Here is a 21,454-nt window from a genome sequence, read left to right as displayed (position 1 = left end):
TTTCTCTCCTCCAAGTACAGGGCATCTTTAAACTTAGAAATAATGCGCCTCTGTTCCGTGACAACTTTTACGAAACCAGCTTTGTCCTTGGGCCTTTCCATGGTTCTGACAGTTGTACCCATTACCATGCTTGAGTTTGGTATCTCGCCTTCCCCTTCAAGAATGGCAAAACCGTTATTCTTTGCCATTGATTGAGCAGGTGTCAGTACTCTTCGACGCTTGGTCCACTTCTTAAATTTCGCCCCGTCAAAATAAGTACTTCTGTCTTCATCTGTAAGGTTCCCAAACAACTCTGGGAAGAGTACTGATGCATGGAGCTTCGCTGTATCACGCCCTAGTTTCCATATGTCAAGGAGTCTTTTCTGGTCATTGGCCAAGGTCCTTCTCTGTTTTTGGACGGCAAACACGTTTGTCAACCACTCTGATCCGCGATGCTCCGGGTTGAGGAATCCGCATTCCCTCATTAAGTGCAGCATCCTAGCCACTGTTGTCCACTGACAAGCGTTCCGGTCGTACTCTTTCAGTGGACCTGTCCCCTCACCCCCATCTATATTTGCAAGTTTAGACCCAATAGAGCGAGAAGCATCTGTCATATATCTGCACAGTGAGCGGCACAGAGAGACCGGCATTAACCAGGCAGCGGAATTCTGTAAGTGCTGCAGCAAGTTCACACTTAAACCCTTCAAATGTCTTACAATTAGCATTTCTAACGCCTCATCCAGGTGCACATATGTCCAGCCACGAGAATCCTGCCCGACGCTTCCAGTCCCGGTAAAACTCAACAGTTTCTGTGGTATAACCCCCCCCCTTGGGCTTTAAATTAGATTAGATCAAGAACTAGATCAGCTACTGTAGAGCGTCGAGCTCTACAGTACAACCGCGCGTGTCCACGTGTACACCACGGGGACAAGGGACACGCGCATACACGTGCACACGTGTACAGCGCGCGAACGAAGCGCGCACGCACCACGAGTAATACGTGTACTGTCAGCCTCGACATAGCTGACAGTATTACAGTGCAGGCCGACCTGCACTACAGTAGCCCACTACAGTACCTCGGTACTGTAGTGTTATGATAGATTGTTTTGTACATTAAATATGGAGCAGACCGACGGCGGCGGAAGGGGAGAAGCACGGGCTGGTCCTCAACCGACCGCCAAGGTCAGTCCACCCATCTTATTCTAAACATCGCCTTCGCTCTTCGCGCGCGTTTAGTCGGAGCCGAGCCGGAGTGGACGCGCAGCACGCGAGCGAGCACGGAACCGCCTCCGCCCGTCAGCACTGGTACGTCACCCAGTGCTGCTCCGGGGCGTCGAGGCGTCGACCTGCTCGTGCGTGCGCGCGTCCCTGCTCGCTCCCGCTCTACCACCGCTACCCGCGCCCGAGCCCGGTTCCGTAGCTGGTTGGCCCGCTTCACCCCTTCTCCGATCCGGGGTCTACAGGTCAAACTGCGCATACACCTCCAGTCGTCTGGGGGTGTTTATGCTACAGTGGTCTCCCGACCTAGAAGACCCCGAGATCTTTCCGAGAAGACTTTCTTTTTCCTCCGCGTCCGTACGCGTTGAGATGAGTGAAGAATACGCCACCTCGATCCGGTCCGAACCGGCGGATCCGAGGGCGGCCGCTATGCACGCACCATCACCGCCGTTCGGCGACGGCGACGCTGGTCTCGGAGACCGCGAACCGTCGCCCGAGTCCCCCGAAGGACAAGCGGCTGCGATGTTCGATCGCATAGCTGACTACATCGAGGAAGTCCGTACTTCACTCCGTATAGACGTGACGGACGCCGTCTACTCGCGATGTATGGACGAGCTCCGCTCCCTACGTGAAGGGAGGTTCGATCGAGTCAGCCAGTCCTTGGAGAATCTCCGAGCACTAGTCGACGAGTTACACTCACGACTGGTGCTCGTCGAAGACTCACGCCTCGCACAGCCCGTACTGCACGGGCAAGGTCGCCCCACGAGGCCGACCTCGACGAGACGTCCCGACGATCGACCGTCTCCGTCAGCAGAGCAGTTGGATGCGTTCGCGCACCTCTCCGCCGAGCTCAACGCTACGCGACAGCGTGCTCGTGACATGGAACGGACCATGGCCGCAAGGCTGCCCGGTGCCCCCACGAGAGGGCCCGGTGATGCTGTACGTCCGAGCGCCGTCGCTCCGGAAGGTTGGCGTCCGACTGGCGCCGACGCCAGTCGGACTGCGGAAGGAAACCGTCCCCCGATGGGCGCGAATCTCGCGTCCGAGACCCAAGCATTGCCGCTTATCCCCGTAAGTAGGCGGCAGATGGACCGCGTATCGTACGCGGACGAACAGGACCGTGGAGGAGCCGCCCGCGGATCCGGAGAACCGATGTTCTCCGTCGATCCCCGCTGGGGCGGCTACCCGCCGGCGAGTTACGCCGAGCATCCAGGTCCGGTAGACGTCCGTACGCTACCGGTTACCCCCTTCGGCACGCTGGGTCCCGCTGACCCCGGGCTCGAGCCGGTACATACGATGATCCAAGAGTTCAGCGCCGTTGCTGACTATCGTATGTACCGCTTGGATAACACCTCGAGGCTCGTTACCTCGGGTGACGCGGGACGGATCGCGAAGTACGTCCAACGCTGCCGTGGGATCCGTCCCACGATGAGTAGCTTTGACGGTACGGACCCGATCCAGCTCCTACCGTTCTTGAAGGATATTCGGATAACCTTCAACTCGCAACACCTGACCGAAGGTGTTGCCGTGAGAGTCCTCGCGCACTTCTTAGAGCGCGACGCGGAGCGCCTGTATACGAGTTATACGATGCGTGGCCTCCGCACCGGCCAACTACACGACGACGTGAGTTGGCCGGGACTCGTGAACCAGTTCCTGAAACCCTACCTAACCGACGACGTGTTAGGTGAAGCGTACGGCGCTTTCGCGACGGCGCGACAGCAATCTCATGAAACGGAGAGCACGTTCGCGGACCGGCTCGAAACGGCCGCGTTCCAGTGCACGGCAGTGTTCTCCGAACAGTCCCTCTCGCACTACTTCGTGCGGGGACTCGCTCCTGCGACCCGTGCCGCAGTTTCCGAGACAGTGCAGCGGCTGCCTAGCCGCCGGAAGACCGATCTTCCGACCATCCGCCGTATCGCAACGGCAGAAGGAACCACTTACCGCGCTCGACGCGGTTTACCTCTGCCGGATTCGAAACCGGCAGGGAGGGCTGGCAGGACTACGAAGTCCGCCGCAACAAGTTCGCCCGCCTCTACCCTCCATGTCGGGGAGGATGAGTGGCAGGCCGACCCTGTCCTCATTACGCAAGGAGCAGGGCCAGTAGGGGGTCGACCCCCTTCACCGATGTCGACCGGAACGACGTCGAGCTACGCGACCCCGTTCGCGGCCACTCCAAGAGCACCCAGGGGTACGGACCCCCGGGTCGCTGAGCTCGACCGGAGGTGAAGCCCCTCGCGTGCTCCTCCTCACCGATGAGGAGGCGCGTCACGCGGCGACCTTCGCCTCAACGGACGGCAGCGCGTACGTGTGCTGGCTATGTCGTACGTACGGACACGCCATGTACGCCTGCCCGTTCCTGTCGCCGGAACAACGAATGTTAACGGCGTACAGGAACTACCGCTACCAGATGGAGACGAGCCCCGGGGCGCGCAATCTACTCCGGCAAGCGGTCGGCGAGGGTCGTCCCCTGCGTCAAGGTTTCCCGAATCGGTCGGGTGGGGGCGCTCGCTTCGCCCCCCGTGGAGGCGGGTATCGTCGTACCGAACTCGATCGTCGGGATCGGCCCGACTACCACCAGGCCGACACAAGGTACCCCGGCCAAGGAGGGAGAGGGGACCGAGACCGTTCTCGGTTACCCCAACAGGTACAGAATGCGATAATGTACCTGCAAGACTGGGTAGAGGATCCGTACCCCCTACCCACGGAGGGTCACGAAGGAGAGCCGACTCGCTTCGTTCCCCATATCCTGCCACGACCGGACGCCGCAGGTCAAGGCCCGGAAGTACCCGAGTACTTCGCCAAGGCTGGCGAGCCGCAGCGGAGGAATAGTCCCGACCCACGCGGCCGGCTACCCGGAGAAGACCTGGCCGTCGATAGCCAGGGGGGTAGCTCCGATAGCACCGGTAGTTGGAAAAAGGGTAAAGACGGTTACGTACACGCGGTCGCGTGAGCCGTCTTTTCCCTATGAACTAGACCGGTCCCCGCGTGCTGGCCAAGGACACGGGGGGTATTGTCCGATAATACATCCCCCGCTATCGGAGTCGAGCACGGGGACTCCAGCAATGTCGACATTGCAGGAGAAACCCAACACCGAGGCCCACGTAGACCCGATGTTGGAAGAAGGCACCACAGGGACACCCGACATCCCAGTGAAGCGCAACGAGCGAGACACGGTTAACGCCGACCGACACGAGTCGGTCGACCTCCTGGCCCCGGTGAGCCCAAGGTCGCCGACGAAATGTCCGCCTCGTACGGACTCCAGCACCTGGACGGGCGTCACTGAGACGCGAACGTCCCCCGGCTCGAGCCGAAGGAAACGCAAGAGGGGCCAACGCCGAAGTCGAAGGCCCCGGCGGAACGACCTCACCGATAAGGTCGCGCCCAAGGTGGTCGATGGCCTTGTATGCCTCATGACGTCGAAAATATATAACGTCTTGGGCTCCGTGGCCACCGAAGGCAACGCGTTTAAGCCCCACACGATCGCCGTCGACACGTGCTCGGGCTACAACTTGGTGAGGAAGGCCGACCTCCCTCCCGGCTGGGCCCGCTACGTAATACGGGACGCGCCATTACCACGCCTGGCTGGCGCGAGCAGTAACCCGCTTCGACTTACGGCGGTCGTCCGCCTCGCGGTCCGGCTGCGGAACACGACGTTCCGCATACCTTTCGTAGTGGCCGAACAACTCGCTGTTCCCGTTCTACATGGCACCGCGTTCATTGATGCGCACGTACGCAGCATCGACATCGACGGACAGAAGCTCGAACTTCGTCACAGTGGCTCGGTAGCCATCGTCAATGGGAAGAGGGAACCGACTTCCCCCACTAGGCGACACGGTCGCCAAATGAGTCGTCCGGAGGTACGCGAGGAGGCCCCGCAGGCGATCCGAATCGCCGGCTGGGTTACCATCCCCGCGATGTCGCAAGCCCGTGTGCGTGTGACAACCGCGGGGAGGGGTCTCGTGTTCCTGGAGCCCAAGCCCTCACTCCAACACCGCCATGGAGTGAGGCTGACGAATGGCGTCGCGGAAGTCCTGCCGAACCAGACATTCGAAGTCATCGTCGCGAACTTCTCGCGACGGGAGAGGCGGCTTCCGAAGCACACCGTCGTGGGATACGCGAAGCGCAACCCCCTCGCGATCCTCACGCCCGAACGTCGAGTCGCTGAGGGGGTCGCGCTCGCGTTGCACCTGACCGACTTGACCGATCAAGTCGGAGAGGTCGGAGCTGGCCGATCCAGCTCCGACGAGAAGGCAACCGCGGGGAGTGAAGTGGTTGACCCGGACGAACGGTCACCTATACCCCAACCGACGGCGGAGGGTACTGTACCCCCCCAGCAGAAGGATCCCGAAAATCCACCGATGGATTGGGAAAAAGAGATTGACTTGCCATACATCGACGATGACAAGCTCCGTGGCCACGTGCTCGAAATGCTCCGTAAGCACTCGAGTCTGTGGAGCGGTGCGCTCGGAACGATCCAAGCCACAGAGCACCGCATTCCCCTCGAACCGGGAACGAAACCAATTCGTTCTATGCCCTATCGAAAGGGCCCGGCCATGCGCGAAATGGTCGCGAAGGAGGTCAACAAGATGTTGAACGCAGGGGTTATCGAGCCCGCGAGCACCGAGTGGGCGTCCCCGGTGGTGCTCGTACCGAAGAAAGACGGCTCTCTTCGGTTCTGCGTGGACTACCGGCGTCTCAACGCGAAGACTGCAGCAGATTCGTATCCGCTGCCGCGTATGGACGACTGCATCGACTCGTTAGGAGATGCAGCCGTCTTTACGACGCTGGACTGCAATTCCGGTTATTGGCAGATCCCGGTCGCTCCGGACGACCGGGATAAGACTACCTTCACGACACATATGGGTACGTACCGCCATTTGCGCATGCCGTTTGCATTGAAAGGGGCACCGGCCACCTTCCAACGTGCCCTCGATATCATACTCTCCGGAGTCCGCTGGCAAATATGCCTCGTCTATCTCCATGACGTTATCGTGTTCTCGCGTACGGACGCGGAACACGCAAGGCATCTCGATACCGTCTTGAGCTTGTTGCGGAGTGCCGGCATCTCCCTCAAGCTCAAGAAGTGCAGCTTCTTCCGTCCGAAGGTGCACTACCTGGGGCACGTTATATCCCCAGGTAAGTTGAGCGTGGCTGATACGGCAATCGACGCCTTCAAGACGTTCACGTTCCCGAGGACGCTGACGCAGATGCGCTCGTTCCTCGGGGCGTGTAACGTGTATCGTCGCTTCGTCAAGGGCTTCTCGAAGATTGCCCGTCCGTTAACCGATATAACGCGCAAGGACTCGGATCACGATTTGGATAACCCAACGGAGGTTCAGCTTCAGGCTTTCGAAAGCCTGAAGGCGGCGATGATCTCCCCGCCGATCCTCGCGCTACCACGGTACGGCCGACCGTACCTGTTGGACACTGACGCCAGTGCATATCAACTCGGGTGCAACCTCCTACAGGAGCACGACGAGCCAAACGATTGGCGCCCCGTTGGGTACTGGTCGTACTCGCTAAGCGATAGCGAACGGAACTACAGCGCTACGGAGCGTGAGTGCTTCGCCGTGGTGTGGGCCGTCCGCACACTGCGGCCGTATATCGAAGGAACCAAGTTCACCGTCCGGACGGACCACGACGCCCTCCGATGGCTCATGTCGCTCACGGAGAGCTCAGGAAGACTCACCCGGTGGCGGCTACGTCTGGCTGAATACGATTTCACCATTCAGTACCGCCCCGGGCGCGTGCATCAGGTGCCCGATGCCTTGTCACGCCTCGTGTCGCCGATGACCCTCGCCTCACCGTCGAGGTGGATGACGACATTCCCACCTTCGACGAGGGTACGACCGTTCGAGACGTATCGAATGAGCTCGCGGACCACGCCTGTACCGCGAGCTGTGATCATCAGGACGTCCATGTCTTCGTAACGACACGGAACCAAGCCGAAGCCCGAACAAGGCCGCGCGTACGGACGCGCGACGAACCGCGAGGCGACGACGAAGCCCCCGCTCTCCAAGGACCCAATTCGTTTTGGGAGGAGAACGACGAGTTCGACGCCGCCGACATCCAGCGCGCCGAAGACCCCAAGGCTGGCGTGCTCGACTCCCCGGTCGCCCCACCGCAGGACGACCTTCCGGCCCCTCTTACGATAGAGGAGATAGCCGAGGAGCAACGCGTGGATGACTTCTGCCAAACCGTTTTGGCACGACAGTCCGAGTCTCGAGACTCCGCGTTCTTCGAGGACCACCAGGGGGTGCTCAAACGGAGACACCCCTTCGATCCTGATACCGTACAGGTGGTGGTGCCTCGGACGCTCCGCGCCAGGCTCCTTCGCCTGTGCCACAACCCGGCCATCGCGGGGCACCCGGGCCAGAACCGTATGTACTACGCACTTTGACGCGAGTACTACTGGCCCCACCTGGCTGCAGACGTAGCAGCCACGGTGCGAGGGTGTCGAACCTGCGCGATGAACCGGGTCAAGCTGAGGAAACATCTCAATCGATTGAGATTGTTCCCAGCTACGAGGCCCCTCGAGAGCCTCGCGATCGACATCTTGGGGCCGCTCCCAAAGACGAAGACAGGAAAACGGTTCCTGCTCGTGATTACGGACCGCTTCAGTAAGCTAACGCAAGTCGTCGCGCTCCGCACGACAACCGCGTACACGGTTGCAGTTGCGTTCTGCGACTCGTGGGTGTTCAAGTATGGCGTCCCTCGCACGTTGCTTTCGGACAACGGCCCTCAGTTTAATGCCAAGTTCTTCCACAGCACGTGCCGTGTTCTGGGGATAACGAATTGTACACTTTGGCGTACCATCCCCAGACGAACGGGCAAGTCGAGCGATATAACCGAACAATCGCCTCGATGCTGCGGAACTACGTAGGTGAACACCAGGACGACTGGGATGTGTACGTGGGGCCGCTTACGTATGCGTACAACTCCCACGTACATCGCACCACACGCACCACGCCGTTTGAGCTCGTGCTCAGCAGGCCCCCGACGGAGTTCTCGCTCCGACGGACGGAAGGCGACGCGCCCCCTGCCGACAGGGGGAACCCACGTGCCGAGTTCCTCAAGACCCTGGACTCGACTATCCAAAAGGCCTACGGAAGCCTTCGGCGAACGCAAGCTCGCTATAAACGCGACTTCGACAAGCGTATTCGGCGCATCAACTCGCGCCTCAAGGCAGGTGACTACGTATATCTGAACCCCACCGATGGGGGGAAGACATCAAACAAGCTGGCCTCCCCGGCTGTCGGACCGTACCGAGTTCTCGCGAACGACCAGTGCACCATCACGATCGATCGTGATAGAGTTACAGAGCGCGTCTCGGCAGACCGCTGCGTCTACGCAACCCCGCCGGCGAACGCGCCAAAGGCTAGCACGACTACCCCCGAAGACCTTGCCGACAAGATCAATGAAGGCACACAGTATGCCGTCGAACGGCTACTCAAGCATCGCGTCATGGAGGATGGAACTACGGAGTTCCTCATTAAATGGGCAGACTACGATACTCCCACATGGACGGCGCCTAACCACATCCCCGAGGAGTCGGTGTCTCGTTACGCACAAAGACTCCGGGCGCGTACAGGGAGAGACCTCACCTCAGAAGTGAACGCAGACGTTCACTCTTGAGGAGGGGGTCCTCAACCGCATCGTTGCGGATTAAATTCCACCTCGAATTAAATGCACCCCGCGTACATGGGGCAAAAGGGGACGCGCGAAGGGACAGCTGTCCCCAGAGAGCAGCAACAGAATAAGTCGCGAGACGTCAAGACACATTGACAACCGAGTTCATCAAAAACGACCAGTTTTCGCAGGCAAGAGGCAGAAGGGAGGATAGTACGTGCTGCCGTATGCAAAGCGGTCGCACCTCGAGGAGTAGAAGGCAGAGTGACGGGGTCGAACGCGAAAATGCCCTAAAACAAGTGCCCACGAAGGCACCGCCCGTTTCGTATTGACGAGAGGACGTCAAGACGTATCGACGAAGGTCCCGTAAGCGAACCAGAGGAAGCGAGCAGCACGAGCTGCGCCAAGATGGCACCTCGTCACGGACTGTGATCAAGGAACCCTCCAGCAGGGAGACGATCTCCCAAAGCGATATAGTCGCCCCGCAGTCGCCACAAGTTCCGCCGACATGGGGACAGCTGTCCTGCACGCCCCGGTCCGGACCAGCTGTGTTTTGCCGAAATGGTCCGCGAGCCCGAGTCCCCCGCGACGACGGGAAGACGCCGCGCTGCATTAGATAGCAACGACGAGTACGCCCCAGTCCGAACAAGGGGAGAGAAAGAGACAGTACGGGCCGCCGTCCGCTGATACACTCGTATCAGAGCTCCAACAAACAGCCACTGCCATACCCTAAATAAGGGAGGAAATATCGGTGAAATGGGAAATTACACTGACGGGCGGTTGCACGGGCAGGACGCCCAGACACGTGCTGTACGCAGCCGCGCGCAAGGAACGTCCGGACAGCGGCGCGTGGGAAGAGTACAGCGTGTACCCACCGATCGGCACACGCAAGCGGTGCCGCCCCCTTCATAATCGTCAAACCAACAGACGTCCGACGCACGGGTCGTCCGGAACGGGGAGCAGGCACCAAGAACAGCAGCCCGTGACGCTGAGCAAGAAAGGACCCCCCCCGCGGTGGATACGGTCCGCAAGCAACGAACGCGCCCCCGCCGTGGGCTCGCAAGGGGGGGCTCGAGCTCTCCCACGACCGCGCTGACGCACCGCTCGGGCGACGAGGAAGGAGACGACTCCTTCCTCGTCCCCCGCATGCCAACGATTGGCCCCTTTCCCCCGCTCGCTCGCCCGGAAGCGGAGCCGGGGCGACTACAGTACGGAGCGCGACGTCGCGCTAGGTAGCAGACATAGCAGAACGGAAGGAACGCGCTACGGGGGTGACGGGCGGACAGGAAGGGAGAGCAGAGAAGTTTTGCTGGCAGCCACGAAGGTCCAGGCGTTCGGACTTCCCTCTCCCCGTGGGAGCACACACTGCCGCTCGTGCGATCACGCGCGAAGGCGGACGCGGGTTATGAGGAGCAGCGACCTGCTCAGACCCTCCTGTCCGCGCGGATCAATCGAATGATCCCTCAAGCTGGCATCCCCGCTTTCTCATCCGCTGGGCGGCACAGTGACGAGGACTTTCCCCGCCCGGGGCCCGACGACACCCCCGGGAAGGAAGGACGCGACGCGATACACGCACGAATGAGATCGCTCGCCCCGAGACCCGGTTTTGTCCGACCTCGCGCGGCGCAAGGTGTCGACACCCCGCAGCAGGCCCCGGCAATAAGGGATAAATCGGGGGAGATGGGGGGAGAGGGCACGACGGACCCAGTACCAAGGCCAAGAAACGAAATTGGTTTTTACGCAGAAGGAGGGCACGTCGACCTGGCCCCCGGGGACAGACCGGGATTCCGCTCAGTGGTCAGCGCCGTCGGACGGCACCGCAGGAGGCGGATCGTAGAGACTCGGGGGACAGTAGGCGGGGTGACGAGGCACCCCCGCGCTCAACCCCGCCAAGGGGGGCAACGCCACCTCACTGTGGCGAGTCCAGCGATGCACACGGCTCGGAGGAGCCGGGACGTTGCCCACCGTTGTGGTCTCGTACCCCGACTGCTCGTAAGGATCCTGCGTGATCGGGCGTGGCGTCAACGAAGACGCCGCGCGAAGGCTTCGGAGGTCATCCCGTTCGCGGCAGTACCGGTCACGTTCGGCGGTTGTCCGCTCCAACACGCTCGCTTGGCGGTCAGAGGACTCGCGCAACGCTTCTAATTCGCTACGCACGCGTCGCAGCTCGGCTACGGAGGACTCACGACTCACCTCGAGGCGACGTGCTTCATCGCTCCGCGCCAAGTACCAGCTCGAGAGTGTGCTGAGTACACCGTCCACCTGCCACACGCGGTTGGCGGACTGACCCAAGGCGTAGGAGAGTACAAGGACGGCCCTGATGTCGTCCCGCCCCAGCGTCCCGTGACGCACGGACGCAGGCTGCTGCGCCTCCCGGGGTGATGTCGCGTGGAGGGGCGGGACAGGGGGAAATGGAAGACTTGTTGTCGAACAGAGGCCGCTTGCGGCGATGGACATGTACCCCCACCTCGCTCGCACGATGCATGAGCTCGAGGGCGAACGAGTACGTCCAGGGCACATGTTGCGTACTCCGCTCGAGCGGGTGCAAGGGGACGCTGGGGAGGTCCCATGCCACTCTCCCCAAATAAGCCAGCACCTCGAGGGGCTGGATAAAAACACGACCGTGGATCGACACCTCGTTCATGAAGGAATTCCCAAGGGCCCATGCCCACTCCCGCTCGACGTTGAAAAGGAGATCGGCGTAATCCGGGTGCGAGGGATCCGAGCAAGCAACCCCGTGGTGCTTTAAAACGTATGGAAGCAACGGATGCACCCCTAACGAAGGGAATGTCTCCCTCACTACAGCAGGGAGGCGGGGAAAGTCGGCCGCGGTTAGGCCTCCTTCGAAGGAAGCCGAGCGAAAGACACGACCATCCTCCTCCTCGGAGTGACGGTACGCCGCCCAATCGTGGGGTGCGATCCCCACGCCGTGCAGCCGCATGAGCGAACAGGATGATTTTTGGAGGGCGACCCGAGCCTTCGAATAGGCAAAGGGGCGCGGGCTCACGTACAGCCCCGAGACGTGGGACAGGACGAATTCCCGAGGACTCGCTGGGTCGCGATGGGAAATATACGTAGCCATCCGATCCACGTACTCCACCTCTCCCAGACTGTACGCAAACGTGCGGTCTGAGGCAACGACAGCGGGGATCTGATACGTCGCCCCGCCGCCTTCCGCCAAGAGCCGACCCAGTACGAGGGAAGCCTCCTCCGCCCGCCCCGATTCGTACACCTTGCGAAAGCGCAGTAGGTCGGGGCGGAGGCGCTCGCGGGACAACAGCTCCCCGAGGGTGATGCCGGACCGCGCGTACCGGCACCAAGGGAACCGGAGGCGGCCAAGGGGCAGAGGGGTCGACCGCTCGAGCGGGACCCCAAACCACTCCGGCGGAGTGTCACCCGTCTCCTCGCCGGACGGACCCAGCTCCCGATTCGCCACCGCCCGATCGTCGGGACCGAGGCCGCCGCCCTGGGCTGCATACGGAGCCACGGGGCCTGGAGGGGCTCGGACGGGCGCGACGAGGGCCTGCCCTACCGGAGTGCCAGCGGGGGTGATCTCGACGACCACCGGCGGAGCGCTTGAGGTAGGAATTAACTCGACGGATGACGTGGACTCGCGCGAACCGCGAGTCCTTTGGAAGGGCTGAGACGTATCCCAGGGGCGCATGACGGTCACGGGACGACTCGGAGCGGGGCCGACGGACAGCGCGAGGGCCGCCGACGGAGGCGGGGACGACCCCGCACCCCCTGCAGGATGCGACGGAAGGGGAGGAAGCGGAGGACCCGAGCCGAGCGACGCCGACGAAGGACTCGCTGAGGGGGCAACACGACCCTCGGACGGAGACACCATAACCCGGACACCGAGACGCTCCTCGGCGAACGACAGCACGACCGGAGCACGGAGCACGAAGGGGAGGGGAGACAGTAGCAAGTGAGACCCGCCGATACGAGGGAAGAGGTGAGACGGCTCAGAGAGGTTGGGGACGAAGGAAAAAGAACCCGCACACACGCCCGGGAATCCAAAACGGATTGAGTATGGCAAGAACAGGGGGTCAGGACGGGACACGCTCACCTCCGGACAAGGGGGAGGGTCCTCAGACACGACCATCTTTACAAGCCAAGGGGGTGAACGCGGACGTTCACTCTTGAGGGGGGGGCCGTGTGGTATAACCCCCCCCCTTGGGCTTTAAATTAGATTAGATCAAGAACTAGATCAGCTACTGTAGAGCGTCGAGCTCTACAGTACAACCGCGCGTGTCCACGTGTACACCACGGGGACAAGGGACACGCGCATACACGTGCACACGTGTACAGCGCGCGAACGAAGCGCGCACGCACCACGAGTAATACGTGCACTGTCAGCCTCGACATAGCTGACAGTATTACAGTGCAGGCCGACCTGCACTACAGTAGCCCACTACAGTACCTCGGTACTGTAGTGTTATGATAGATTGTTTTGTATATTAAATATGGAGCAGACCGACGGCGGCGGAAGGGGAGAAGCACGGGCTGGTCCTCAACCGACCGCCAAGGTCAGTCCCCCCAGCTTATTCGAAACGTCGCCTTCGCTCTTCGCGCGCGTTTAGTCGGAGCCGAGCCGGAGTGGACGCGCAGCACGCGAGCGAGCACGGAACTGCCTCCGCCCGTCAGCACTGGTACGTCACCCAGTGCTGCTCCGGGGCGTCGAGGCGTCGACCCGCTCGTGCGTGCGCGCGTCCCTGCTCGCTCCCGCTCTACAACCGCTACCCGGGCCCGAGCCCGGTTCCGTAGCTGGTTGGCCCGCTTCACCCCTTCTCCGATCCGAGGTCTACAGGTCGAACTGCGCATAACCTCCAGTCGTCTGGGGGTGTTTATGCTACAGTTTCATGACGCTGCGACCGGGTTGCTTAGTGAAAAGGTCTTCAGCTCCAACGGTTGGAATTATACTCCTCATGAAGGCATGATGTACTGCTACCTCCTGGTATTTAAGATGGCCAGAGGAGTGCAATATGGTATGATGATGAAACCAAAATGCCTCATTCAAAGCAGTGTGGCCTGTTCGAGAAAATACGTGAAAGCCAACCGTCGGGATCAAACATCCTAGAAGAATTGTCTTGACGAAATGTACGCCATTTGGTCCACCACAAAACCTTTTCTCCAGCTCCTTCCGCAGTACGGCTCCGACCTCTATAGCTTCAGCAGTAACCTAGTCTGTTGTTTGATCATAAACAGAACCGCAGGGCTTCTGTATATTATCACTGTTGCTCCATGCGTCCCTTTTCGCATGAAATGATGCGACAGAGTCACTTCAAACCTGTTTCTTGCCCGTCTTTTCGTGCAATGCTGTAACTCGCCTTGCGACTCCTTCATCCTCCATACAAACCATGTCTGTAATATGGATAATCATAGCACACGCTAAGTTGAACAGAACTGCGCGGTTGTTGCGAGCGTGTGAATGGCTGATGAAGTTTTGCGCTTGACTGGGTGACAGCCCAGAGCAATTTGCCATCTCCTCACCACCAAGACCACTCAACATTTCTTTGCAAATAGAGTACAATATTTGTTTCTCTGCATGAAAAAAGCCTGGGAATGGAATAAGCCATTCATGTAGGTCCACTTTCTCTTGCGTACGATTTTTTCGGACAGCTCTCCATGACTCTACCCAGAGTGTCATGAACATTTTATGGGACGGCTGGTCACCAGCAAGCACGATGTACCTAGGGCATCCGTGTTGACCTGGTCTGACAGATTCTTCTATGAGTTGCAAAAACCGCCTCGCAGTTAAAATGTCTGCAGCCGAATCTTGACTAATCTCAACGTAGACTACATGTTGATCGAACAACGATTCAGTTCCCAGATTCTTTCCCCCATGCGGTTTAAAACAGGAAAGCATGAGGGTCCTGAAGTTGACAGGCCGGTGATGCATCAAGGAGTCAAGACCTTCACGTGTTCCCGTGTTGTATTCGGCACTTGCACCTTCGAGTCCCCCAAGCAATTGTCTGCGATACAAAGAAGACATGCCAAGCACAACAGACTGGAACTGTAGAATTATCGCTTCATGCTCTCGATTTGAAAGACTGTCCGTAAAATTTTCACGACTTCCCAGCCGTTCCATACTTCTCCATGACGATTGGCGCTGTCGCTTCAGTTCTATTTCATTCCGCCAACCTTCTGATTTTCCTCGCACGCGCTTTCTACTCTGTCCTTGCAGTAAGGAACCATTTACTTCGGGCATTGCCTTGCCGTCCACCTTGACTGCGTGTAGGGGTTTGATATCCCAATTATCAAATTGGAAAGTAGGAATTACCACTTCATCCATCTCACTCACATCCCACCGTCCACGACGCTCCCGCTGCGCTATCAATTCTTGACGATACTTTTCCGTTCGGTTGTACGACACGAACAGATCAAGAGCGTTTAACACACTCACAAATGAAGGGCTTACCTCGCATATGCCAGCAATAGAGACACTGATAGTGAAAGGGCCAGCAACGCCGTTTGTTCTGGAGAGGACCAGCTGCTCGATGACCTTCAAAACTCTAACGCTTATAAGTAAGTCTGACCTTGTATAGTTAGAACACTTTGATTTAAGGCACTCTTCAATAGACAGAAGTGGCAAGGAGTTGGATCTGTTCGATACAGAAAAAACATCATGAAGTTGTTTGTTTGAAGCCTTTGCCACCAGATGCCAGTTGGCCATGAGTCTTTGCTAAGCCATGGACATCAGGACATCACTCCATAAAAGCGGTGGTATGGAAGAAATGACTCTCGATAGAGACCAGTTGCCGGTCCAAAAAGAATCCTTCTCCGAGATGAAATAATTAGCAACATCACCAAGCATAGTTCTCGTGTGTGCAGGGGACGGTCGGGTAAAGCCTCTTGTCGTGTTTGCATCGGAGGCAGACATTTTTCCCAACATACTGTGCACTGATGTAGCGGGTATATAGAAACGGAGCTTGAAGCTCAGCTTATGTAAAATAATCCCCTTTCCTGCTAGTACATTCTCAATCACTTTCTGCAAGGTTCTGTTGTGTATTGGAGCATTTTGCATCACGTCAGTGCGGTCGCCAATCTTACAAAGACGTCGACGACAACTGCAGACATCTACGAATGGTACCATTCTTAGAATGTGACCGTCTATATTCAAGAGGATGCAAGAAGACTTTAAAGTCATGGCAAGGCTTTTGACAGGACTGCTCTCTCGCCAGAATTTCTCTATCGAGCTTTCCTGAAGAGCATGTAGAATACACCACACAAGTAGGCGGTCCATCACGCATGAAAGACTTTGAATAGATATGCTGCGTGCAGAGCAGTTGCGACCTTCGTTGACGATGTACAGACAAGTTGAACAACAGTACTTGCCCATTACATCTGAAAGCTTTTAAGAACCATTGGTATGATTGTGTACAACTTCCTCCAGTTCCAAGTAGCTCTCGTTGCTTACAAGAGTAGCACTGTCGAACACCTTAATAGGCCGGAGTCTCATACTGTTCAATGATACATGCGAACAGCCCAAACCTCTGAAGACGCAGAAACCATCCTTGCTTTCACCGGAATCAAATCCAGCCCTTCGAGAGACGTTTCTAGAATATCTGCTGTGGTTCATATGTGTGGGATAACTCCCCTCCGCCCTGGGTTGGGTGAGAGGCGGAGGCTTTAGCGAGGGAGCACGCGGCGCGGACGCGACGCGCTAATTGAACCGATCGGACGAGCTCGCGAAAAGGGAGTGGCTCACTGGCCGGTTGCGCGCAGTCGCCCCGTGGTGCGTGAACGGGAGCGACCGGTAACGGGTTAGAAGCCAGCGCGCGCGACAGACAACCGAAAACGGACGTAAGTAGGCGCTAAAGGGACGGGGGCGAGCTTGTCCCCGTTTACTGGTGGGGACGGGTGCCAGGTCTTAACCCCGCAGAGGGACGCCTCGGACACCTGTCCCAGTACAGTAGTACAGTACCTGCCGCCTAGTGCGTGCCGGGTACTGTACACAATTAAAAAGGTAGCGCCATAATTACTACTACCGCACGGACGCTGCTACTGCACGTGTGCACTACCGTACACGCGTGTTGCTTACAGACTACCGCACGGACGACACGTGTGCTAACGCCCACACGTAACACGCGTAGACCACCGCTCGGACGACACGTGCACTACTGTACACGTACGCCAGATTACGACCGCTCGGCATGCGCGCGCGCTCGCTACACGTGGGCACAACCGCCCACGTGTATACTGTATACGGCCGTCCGATGACCTCCGCGCGCTCGCGCCGATCATTATACTACAGACCTCCCCCTCAGTGAGGAACTTAGATGTCCGTTCGATAAGCCAAATATGCGCCTCTGTTAGCCGCCGATGTGCTCCCGATGTGCGCATGGTACTCCTTCGATGCAATCTGAATGTCCGGATATCCACCCAAATATCGACGTGATATCCCCAGGATATCTGTAAAATGCACTAACAGCCAATCGATGCGACAGCGATGCATATTTGATGCTCATGCAGTAATGATTAGCTGATAAAACGGTTATATTTGGCGCATCATTGAAACATGGTCGTCATCGGACACGACGGTGTACACGTTGCGGACCTACCGCGTCTTCAGGGGCTGCTCGCGGTTCGGTACGTTCAAGCTGTACACGCCTGCGTCGTCCGGCGCGTGCGGCACGTTCATCGAGGAGAACAAGCGGTAAAACCTGCCGATCCAGGCGGGCACGGCCCCGTCCCTCTCGCAGTGCGACGTAGGTGGCGCCACCCCCGCGCTGCTTGTGCGCGCGCGCGGACGGAAAGCTTACACGTGCGCTCCTCCCCTGCCCCCTGTGCGCGGCGCAAAGAAGCATTTTTACAAGCAGGTGGGCTTTCTCTCCGAGGCGCAGCGGCGGTTCCTCGATACGCCGCAGATATGCTGCGGCTCTACGTGCCGCTGCGCAGACGGGGCGGCGAGCGCGCTGTTCAAGCGGGCGCCGTTCTCCGTCGACGGTGTGGCGCCGTGCGCCGGCGCCGTCGCGTGCGTCGACAACTACTGCGGCGGGTGCGCCACGGAGTGGTTGGACACGTCTGGCTCGCGGGCGTGCGAGGAGTAGGGGAAGAGAATGAGCGGGCTAGTGCGCCATAACTGCCGGCCCGCCATGCCAGACAGCAAATTCCTTTCCTGCATTCCGTGCGTAACGCAAGCGTGTGCGTCACGCCGCGCCGCGCCGAGGGGACATGGGCCGGAAAGGGTAGTGGGTCTGCAACATCCGCAAAGGGCTTCTGTCGCAACTCTGGGCGCTATGGGCGCGGGGTTTTGCTTCTTGAGCACCGCTACTTGGGCTCTCGCGTTGTGTGGGCGTGCGGGGTCAAACCTGTCTCCAGGTCTTTATTCAGTACATCGTCTCTTTCACGACTTGGTGCGTATTGCGGCGTGTGGCTTGCAGACAGCTAAGATGAGTACTATCCTTCATGCGACTATATGCACTTTGCGAGATTCATTTAGCGAGAGGGATTACTTTGCGATTTAATTCAACATCGAACTCATTGATGTACACCACAATCTTCCTCGCACATCCAGCTTTAGAACTTCCTGCTGGTACCGCATTGGCATCCATCCAATCAGTAATTATCGCCGCGTCATAACTCCATGTTTGGGTTTGCGAAGCGAAAGGCCAACTTAAGGCCTTTTGTCATACATTTATGCCGATTCGGATTAATCAAGACGACTTCATCGGATCGAATGAGTATAGTCGGCATGTCAACTGCCATGTCTACTTCTGATTCTACTGATCGTTCTCCTTCAACCTTGGCGAGGTCTAGCTGTCCTCGCACAGCGGATCTCTGGTCCATCTCAGCTGCGCCATCCTCACGAGAAATTTATTCTCCTTCTGTAAGAAGCTTTGAAACGTCATCCACGTTATCCACCACCGGACCTCACCGACACCTACCTTCCGCTATACTTCCAACTGTCATCCACAATCATCTCAACCTTCGATGGTCTCCACAAGCACAAAAAAGCGTCGTACGGAATATTCATACGAGTCTCAACCAAATGACGAGGTACAAGGGGAATCGGGAAGTGCGTCCCTGGTAAATAGCTCTATTAGCTTTGAAAGCCCATCCGTCAGCGAAAATAATGGCACCCTGAACGCCAAATCACAGGCTAAGGAGGACGAGGTGAGGCGATTGTCCGAAGTACTGGAGCTAAGGGAGAGGGGCAAGCTTTCTCAGAACACTACTCGAAAGCTTCTTAGAACTGATGCTGTGCAGTCAGCATACACGTATGATGTACTCATGAATCACATTTTAAGGCGCACTGGCGTCAAAAAGAGGTTTGCGGGAATTTGTAGCAGCGGCCATGCTACTGTTTCAACCAGATCCGGCACTAATCGAGAAGAATGTCATTCCGAAAATTGCAAGCTCCCGGTATCACAGAAGTTCTGGTACTCGTTTCTTTCGGAGCAGCTGGCCGCAATGTGTCGAGAAAAAGCATTATTTGACCAATTTAGGGACGGATGCACGTCTGCCAAATCGTCACTTCAGTCACCGTGCGACGACTACCTCTACGACTACTATGACGGTTCCTTGTTTCGAAGGCTCCACGGCTCCAAAATTGCTGCTTGGAAAGAGGATGATGAGATCCTGATATTTCTCACTATGTCATCTGACGGATTTGAAATTTTCAAAGAGCGCGGTACCCGAAGAACGGCGTGGCCTGCGGTGTTCATCATTTTAAATCAAGATCATGAGATGCGCTTCAAAGCTTCAAATTGTCTTGTCACCGCTTTCATACCAGGTACGCACGACAGCGATAGCTTTGACAGCTTCCTTGAGCCAATCATCGAAGATTTGAAGAAATTAGAGAGGGGAATCCATACAGTTTGTTACGACGGAAAAGAGCGTCTTCTGCGGGCTTTTGTCATCTTTTTTTCATCGGACTGGCCAGCAGGTTCGAAAGTTTTAGGGTTTGTGGGGCACAACGGAAAGTGCTTCTGCCGTCGGTGTCGAAAGGAAGCAAAAAAAGTAGGCACGGCTGGGGGTAGCTACTGTGTCCCTTGTTCGGAAGCGTTGGGAAAGAAGGATAGGACACCTGTGGATTCTATTACTACTGCAAGTAGACGGATCAAATTGGAGTGCCCACAACCACGATCTCATTCTGAGATCGAATTGATCTGGAGGCGTTTAACATATCTCAAGCATAATGAGAGGCGAGGGGCAAAGACGGAACTTCAGCGCTATATAAAAATGACCGGAATCAAACGAAAACCGATCATGGCCAGGCTGAGTCTCGATTTTGTGCAGTCGGTACCTTATGACCCGATGCATCTTCTGCTATTAGGTTGGGTCAAGCACATCATTTTGCTGCCATCTGGGATACACCCCAAGGCCAAACTATCACCATTGAATTATGGATCAACGGATATCTCACACATAAATGAATCTCTGAGAGATGGTGGAAATGGTATACCGGCAAGCTGGGGTCGCCCAACTCTGTCCATAGAACATTTGGAATATTTCAAGGCTGAGGACTTTAAGGCGTTTGGGCTATACTATGGGCAAATTTTGTTCTCCGTCTCACGCTGTTCGAAAGAAATGCAAGAGCTTTGGACGAAGACAGCAAGGGTCTTAGAGATTGTGCTCGATCCAACACCACTAAAGCGAGACGTGACTGCGCTTCGCGATTTTGTAGAGCGCTTGCGCGAACTTTTCTGTGACTTGTTCTATCAGGAAGATGCGCAATCGTTTTGTTTTACTCCAACAACCCACGCGATCTTGCATCTTCCTGATATGATGGAGGAGTGTGGTCCCCTTCTCAATGTCTCACAGTTTGTGGTCGAAAGATTTGTTGGCGAAACAGGTCCTCTTGTTAAATCCCGGACAAAGGCAGAGACGGACATGTTCAACAAGCATATGAAGCTTTTTTCTTTGAGACTGCTCAGAAGCCTTGTGACGGACAGTGAACAGCCAGAAGAAATGTCAGACTGTGAATACGGTAGTGATTCCGGTACTTTTACGGATTTCGAAAGTGGCCGCTGTAATACGAGCAATTGTGAGTACAAAGACAATGGTCGTATGCGAGGGAAAGGCAAAGTGGTTCGAGGGAAGGACAGACTCCGAGCAAGTCTTTCCTACGTCGAGGACAAACTTCCCATTACAGCTTACGACGTGGATATAAGAACGCTGAAATCGTTCAAGCGTGCAGTGCTCGGCGGTTATAAAACGTCTTTTGTGGCTGAGACAGAGCAAGTGTTCCAAAACAGATGTAACAGAGGGGTCTACAAAACGCCAAGGCAGAAGTTTTGGGTCGCTGGGCATTTCATGAGACAAGCAGAATATGATTCACATGAAGAATCAAGCAAACAGTCTGTGACAGACGTTTATTACGGCTCGGTGAATGAGTTTTGGGAAATCTCATTCACATATCGCACGCCGTCAGAGCAGCTCAAAAGAGTAGGGCAGCTTGAAGCTGCGAGAGTTGACTGGAGGTACGGTCTTAAGTTGGATGCAATGAGTAGAATACCGTTTACCAAACTTGGAAACGGTCGCAAGGGAACGATTCGGGAGAAGGTGAGGAGCGTGGAAGGCTTGTCATGTATCAACAGATTAATTGGGTACCTAGACCACGACGGCTGTAGGTATTTTATCGACCCAGAAATGAAACTCCTGCGAGCTGGTACGGATTTCA

Source organism: Chondrus crispus, genomic scaffold (genome assembly GCF_000350225.1).
Source record: "Chondrus crispus Stackhouse genomic scaffold, scaffold_124, whole genome shotgun sequence".
NCBI lineage: Eukaryota > Rhodophyta > Florideophyceae > Gigartinales > Gigartinaceae > Chondrus > Chondrus crispus.
This window is presented reverse-complemented; position numbering follows the sequence as displayed.